The sequence below is a fragment of the Eptatretus burgeri genome, chromosome 18, assembly GCF_056783735.1.
Source record: "Eptatretus burgeri isolate ZD-2024b chromosome 18, Ebu_testis_v1, whole genome shotgun sequence".
NCBI classification, from domain to species: Eukaryota; Metazoa; Chordata; class Myxini; order Myxiniformes; family Myxinidae; genus Eptatretus; species Eptatretus burgeri.
Genome location: NC_140978.1, coordinates 4,459,802 through 4,466,231, shown reverse-complemented (window position 1 = coordinate 4,466,231; position 6,430 = coordinate 4,459,802).

Below are 6,430 nucleotides of genomic sequence, written 5' to 3'. Positions count from 1 at the left end.
TTCCTAATCCTCATCCGGTTCACGGTGGATCTGTATGAAATTCTTAATCTTAGTCCGGTTCACGGTGGATCTGGATGAAATTCTTAATCCTCGTCCGGTTCATGGTGGATCTGGATGTTGTTGTGGAATTTTCAGATTTGTTCTATTAACCGACTCGGTGTAAATCCTGTGACTAAATTTGTAATAAATAATTAATTCACTGTCCACAACGAAAAGTACATTTGATCAGAGAACATTTATTTCATGGTACCACGGAGCCCAAAACACTGAGATGGTAAACATCCACAATGATTTGCACGAAGCTAAGATTACATTTCCTGGCATTTATATGCTTTTGGGGGAGTGGAGGGGGCTGATACGCATGAGGCAAAAGAACTCCAACTGAAATACGTGTCCACTAGGTGAAAGAGAATGACATAATCATGGCAAAAGTTGCAGTGTTATCAACCAGGTCACCTTGTTTCATAGTAAGACATTCCTTTTATCAATATTGAGGTCAAAAGACTCTTGGGTAAAGGGAAACATAACTGACAGCCAATTCGACTTATAGCATAAAAATTAAATTTATAAAGCACCAGCAACAATTATAATTGAGAGTACATGAATATAATTACTTTTTCTTCCACAATGTCTTTCTTAATCTTTGTCCGGTTCATGCTGGATATGAATGCAATTCTTAATCCTTATCCGGTTCATGCTGGATCTGGATGTAATTTTTAATCCTCCTCCGGTTCATGCTGGATCTGGATGTAATTCTTAATCCTCCTCCAGTTCATGGTGGATCTGGATGCCTTTCTTTATACTCATCTTGTTTAAGCATGCCTGGTGTTGGTTTAATGGTTAGGGTGGTGAGCTTGAGATGCTTAGATCCTGAGTTCAAATCACACTTTGCTGTTGAATTAATATGAAGTGGGGTTGACTGCCTGTCATCCTTCCGAGGTCGACAAAATGAGTGCCAGCTTGCTGGTATCCTGTGTCACTGTCAGAGTGGTGACCTGTCCAGGATTATGCCCAATAGCCAAGGAGACTGCTAATGCAGCACCAACGCTCTGCACAGAGTATGGTCCCAAGGTTAATGCTGGATATTGGTGCCTTCCTTTATCCTCATCCGGTTCATGCTGGATCTGGATGCTTTTCTTTATCCTCGTTTGGTTTAATGCTGGATCTGGATGTCATTCTCAGGTCTCACACAGTTCAAAATGAATCTGTACGTCTCTCTTAACTCTCCTTCACATCATGCTCGATCTCTATGTCATTATTACCTCCACCACTAAATTTGGAGGTTACATTTTCACCCCTTTCTCTCTGTCTGTCGATTTGTTTGTTTGTTTGTTACTTGCAAAATCGAAGATTTTTCTGTCTGTTTGTCAGTCGATTTTGTTATTCTGTCTGTTATTCTGTGTTTATCAATCGCCTACATGTCATAATTTTAAAGCAATCATCATGAAACTTGCCCAAGTTGTAGAGGTAGCCTCAACTGAGAAGCCGATTGATTTTGAGGTCAAAGGTCAACTTGAGGAAAAAAAATTCTAAAATCATTTTTCATCCGATTGACTTGAAATTTAAACAAGATTTGCATATTGCTTCACTCAATTTGGAAACCAACTATTTTTTGAGTTCAAAAAGTCTAAGGTCAACTCCAGGTCAAACTTCTAAAATCATCAATTTTCAACTGAAAAATCATCAATTTACATCCTATTAAATTGAAAGTTGAACAAGATTTGCATCGTCCATCACTGAATTGGGAAAGTAACTATTTTTGAGGTCAAAAGGTCAAACTTCTGAAATCATCAAATTTCATCTGAAAAAAAATATCATCAATTTTCATCTGATTAACCTGAAAATTAAACAGCAATTGCATAGTGCATCATCAAATTTGGAAACCAACTATTTTTGAGGACAAAAGGTCAAAGGTCAACTCAAGGTTGAACTTCTAAAATCATAAATTTCAATCTGAACAATAATCTTTTTCATGTGATTGATCTGAGCTTCGATTAACATTGCCAATTTTTATCTTAATGAAATGGACAATATGATGTATCCATCAATATGATGTATCCAAAACTTAGGGATGAGTTAGTTAGGTGACAGGAAGAAGCCAATTAAATTTCAGTTCAAGTCCGACTCCAGATCCAGCCTATCAGTGGGATACAAAACGTACGCTAATCAGCCTTGCGGAGCTATGCTCTCGACCGAGTGCCCTTCCAGTTCACTCTTGTTCAGCACAGGCTGGATATCTCGTCTTTCTTCATCCTCTTCTCGTTCGTGCTAGATCTCGATTGTTTTTTTAAACACACTATTAATATGGATTTTTGGTAATGATGCAATTTTGTGGCTAATTAGCACGACACACCATTTTTCAGTTAAATTTTTCTCAAACAGATTTCCTTTCTCCTGGCTCAGTCTTCACAATAATGAATTACACATGATCTTGTTGTATCAGATATAAAAGGTATTTGCAATATCATTTTAATCCTACAATAGTCATTTGTTGAGGATTAAAGGCTTAATCATCTATCGGATTATGTAAGGCCCACAGCTTGAAATATTCCGAAATTGGAAAGGCAGAGATTGTTTACTTCATATAATATTGATATAACAGCTGTTTTTTTTTTGTTTTTTTTTTTAACTTGCAATAATTCTGTTAAAAGTTGCATTTTCAAACCCACAATGCAATTCGAGACACCCATCTTGGCTGTCACCAATTGAGACAGTCACAAAATGAAAACATGGTAATTTATTTTCTCAGTAAAGAATCTCAAATTTGTTTGAAATTGACTCGAAAGATAATTTGGAGTAAATATAAGTGTTGTTACATCTTTTGTTACATCTTTCTTAAATGGAAATGGGAGGGGAGGGGGGAGGGTGAGGTTGACTCACCTTTGGAAGACGAAAAGATCAATGAATGTTCAGAAACCAATTAGTGATTAGATGACTGATAAAACAAAGTGTGATGTCACGACAAGTTCAGTCCCACCAAATCCATCATCATATCTTGTCACCTATCAGTCAACACCTTTGCAAATATGTTTTCTATTATCCGTTCAAGAATAGGAGAAACAATTTACTCACTCCTTTGCAAACAAGGTTCAGAAAGTGAGCTTTCCGGTTTTTTTTTTTAATTATTATTCCGTATGCATCTTGTGTTTGTTGGCTGCATCATTGCTGGGAGCACCATTGTGTGGCTGATGCAGTGCCCCCCCTTTCAGTTCTCATCAACTCATTTTGGTGACCTTGGAAGGATGACAGGCTGAGTCAACCCACCTGGTGTTATGTAACGGAACAACAGGAGCTCAAGCTCACGACCCTGAGATGTAAAGGCAGCCACCTTAACCGTTAAGCCAACATCAGGCTTTCTCATCTGTTTATTATCACAAATGCATTTCAAGATTTTCTGTTTGCCCTTCAGAAGTATATAAACCTAGTGTGTTGGCACTATGTCAAAATTAGTCATCATATCCCTTGTACATCCAAAGTAAAGTTGGCAGTCTGGCTCATTAAGGTGATTTATTGTGGTCTGTAGGTTCTTGAGCTGTCTCTTCATTGTTTTAGTGGGACTGGAAGGCAGAGATGGAGCATGGGGCATGGGGAGTGGGAGGGGGGTCCAGAGGATCCAGGGGGAGATATAATGAAATATTGACTGCATGGAGGATGTTGGTCTACATACACCCAGTATGAGAGTGTGATGATAAGTTCCTCCATATCAGCATTTTAGTTCTTTCGTGAGCCTTCAGTCTTGTATCAAAAGATCTCCCTGCTTGTGAACTTGTAAGACTTGGATTCCGCTTGTTCTTCTCATTGGGTTTCTTTACAGTCATAATTGCATACAGTTGAAATATCTATCCCAAGTAACATGAAACGTTGATAAAACATTTCACTGAGTGACTTGGTGATGGAAGACTGGGTGACGGTTTCTTCCCATTGCCCTCACTGGTTTGGGTTCGAATCCCATGGATTTTGCAGAGGGGTAAGTTGTTCAGGATTGGTTTTCAGCCACAGAAATGTTCAGGTGCTTTATTCTCACATTTTCACTTGTGTCACTTCTCCACAAATGAGTTCTGGATGTACAATATGATCGATTAATGAGATTCAACATGACTTTCACAAACAGCACTGCGAGTGGAGCAAAAACCAATTTTACTATAAAACCTGCATCCACATTCCAGAGATATCACAATTATTAGGGATCTCCCTTGACTGTCTTTCTATCACTCAGTGACCTCCTCGATGTGGCCTGAGTCAAGGACATGATGTTGCTGAGAATGCTTATATGAGTTCCCTGAGAATTAGGATCTTCAACGCAGGAGGTAAGCCATTCGGCCCATCAAGCATGTGCAATGGTTACTAACCTGTGGTTGTTTATCCTTGCTTTTTCCTTTTAATTGCTGAGCATCAGGAGAAAGAAGCAGAACACCATTTAAAAAAAAAAAATTTGCCACATATAACTTGGCTAGTTGGCCAGAGTCACGTTCAAACTACCAATATCACAGACTCAGAGTGGGTGCTCTACCCATTACACCACCGAGTCTAGGTCCATCGAGATCCTCTAAGCTATGTGTAAGGAAGTATAAATAATTTTGGACACTTAACCAATCCAAAGCTATTCCTTGATTTGGTTAAACTGCACAATTACTAGCCTCGACCTCACATGCCATGTTCCCTACCTGCACCAAGATCATTAGCGCCTTCGAGTTACAGCACAATGGCTGACTGTATTAGAATGTATAATAAAGTGTTCGGGTGGCAGAAGAGATCAAGCGGAGAACAGCATGGTAAGATGGGTGAATCATCACTCCAGAATGCATGGAATGATGAGAACAGTGGGAGTTTGAAAAGGAAAATTTGTTTATTTCGATGTCGTGCTGGACTGAAGAAGTCCTAACACAGCGGGATATAGCGGAAGAAATGGAACATGGAAAAGCTTTCATCCTGGGACAAATTTTGTTCGGGGCAAGGCGGTGCGAAGGGGAATTGAAACCTTTTGGGAACACTTATTAAGTCAATATCGATGCTGACAATTAAGGTGGTAATTAAAACACTCATTAGTTGTGAAAAAAAATTGTGTCCAACGAGACAAACGATGATGACAGAAATTCAAGCATTTTCCTGGGCCACAGAAACCAAGGCAATTGAGCTTCTTTGTAATAAATTTGAGCTTTGCACTCTTATATTGAATGCACAAGTTGCTTATTATAAACTTTCTTCCCATCTCCCTCGTTGTCATGTTTTCACGAATCCCTTTGCCTTTGGGAGGGAAGAATAACAGTAAGAAGAAGCAAGACTCGGAATTCTAATGTAGCTGTTCCAATGGTACTGCAGCAGGAACTCTTTCGAGTAAAGCATGACGGTCATGGAAGGAGCACACAAAATTATATTATAGTAATACTTCTCGAAGCAATAGAAAAATATATAAAAGTACACGGAAGGAACGCGCAAACAGCAACAACCACAGCCATGACAAGGGCAACACCAACAACAACAAGAAATGTGTTATAAAATGAAAGATCCTTTTTTTTTCACGACATGTTTCACTTCTTATTACATCTTCACATGAAGTTTGTAAGTTACACAGAGTAACGAGTGACATCAAGATTCCAATTCCACAATATAAAAAAACCACAAGTCATCAAATGAGCATCCTGGTCCAGAAAACGAAGATGAACCTGTATCAAGCTCGAATCCCAGAGGTCATGACTAAGGTATATGGTGCTATTACTGGACACAGATCATCGGCACAGCAAGGCATCATCCAGTGAGCACTGAACGAATGAGTCAATGTTGAAGAATCTACAATATAAACATTCAGCTGTAGCATGTTTGTAAAAAATCTGAGCACAGAAGGGGAATGGACCCAGGTTGTGAGTTTCATTTGCAGCTGAAGCACGAAGGACTGAGACGCCGACTGATGCAAAAAGGCTTCTGAAATTGAAAGCAAGTGGGTGAGGGTTTCCATCTTCTGTCTCACAGATCGTACAGCGTTCAGAAGAGCATGAATTGAGAGTCGGCAATGACTGCCAGGACCAATGAAGTGGAAGGATCCTGCATTGGGAATGTGGTGGCCAAAAGCCAAATTAGCCCATCCATAGCTCCTTGCATGCAGGAACATCAGTGAACCAAGACAGCACGGGTCTAGCATTGAACACAACTTGACCGAACCCTGAGTTCAGCAGTTGCCCTCCAATAATGGATACACTCACCTAGCACACTACGATCACCATCACCTCGCAGGACAGCAATCAGCCAGGCAACTGTCCAACTCTTACTACTCTACCATTCCCCATCCACTCGACACTCATAACAACACAAGCAGAAAGTAGCATTGTCCGTTCGGCATTTTTTTTTAATCTGCCCGTTGGATTTCATCTAATGGCAGACACTGTTGCTGTATGCGGAGGCGGCTCTTACATCATCACCCCCGTTGTCACAAAAA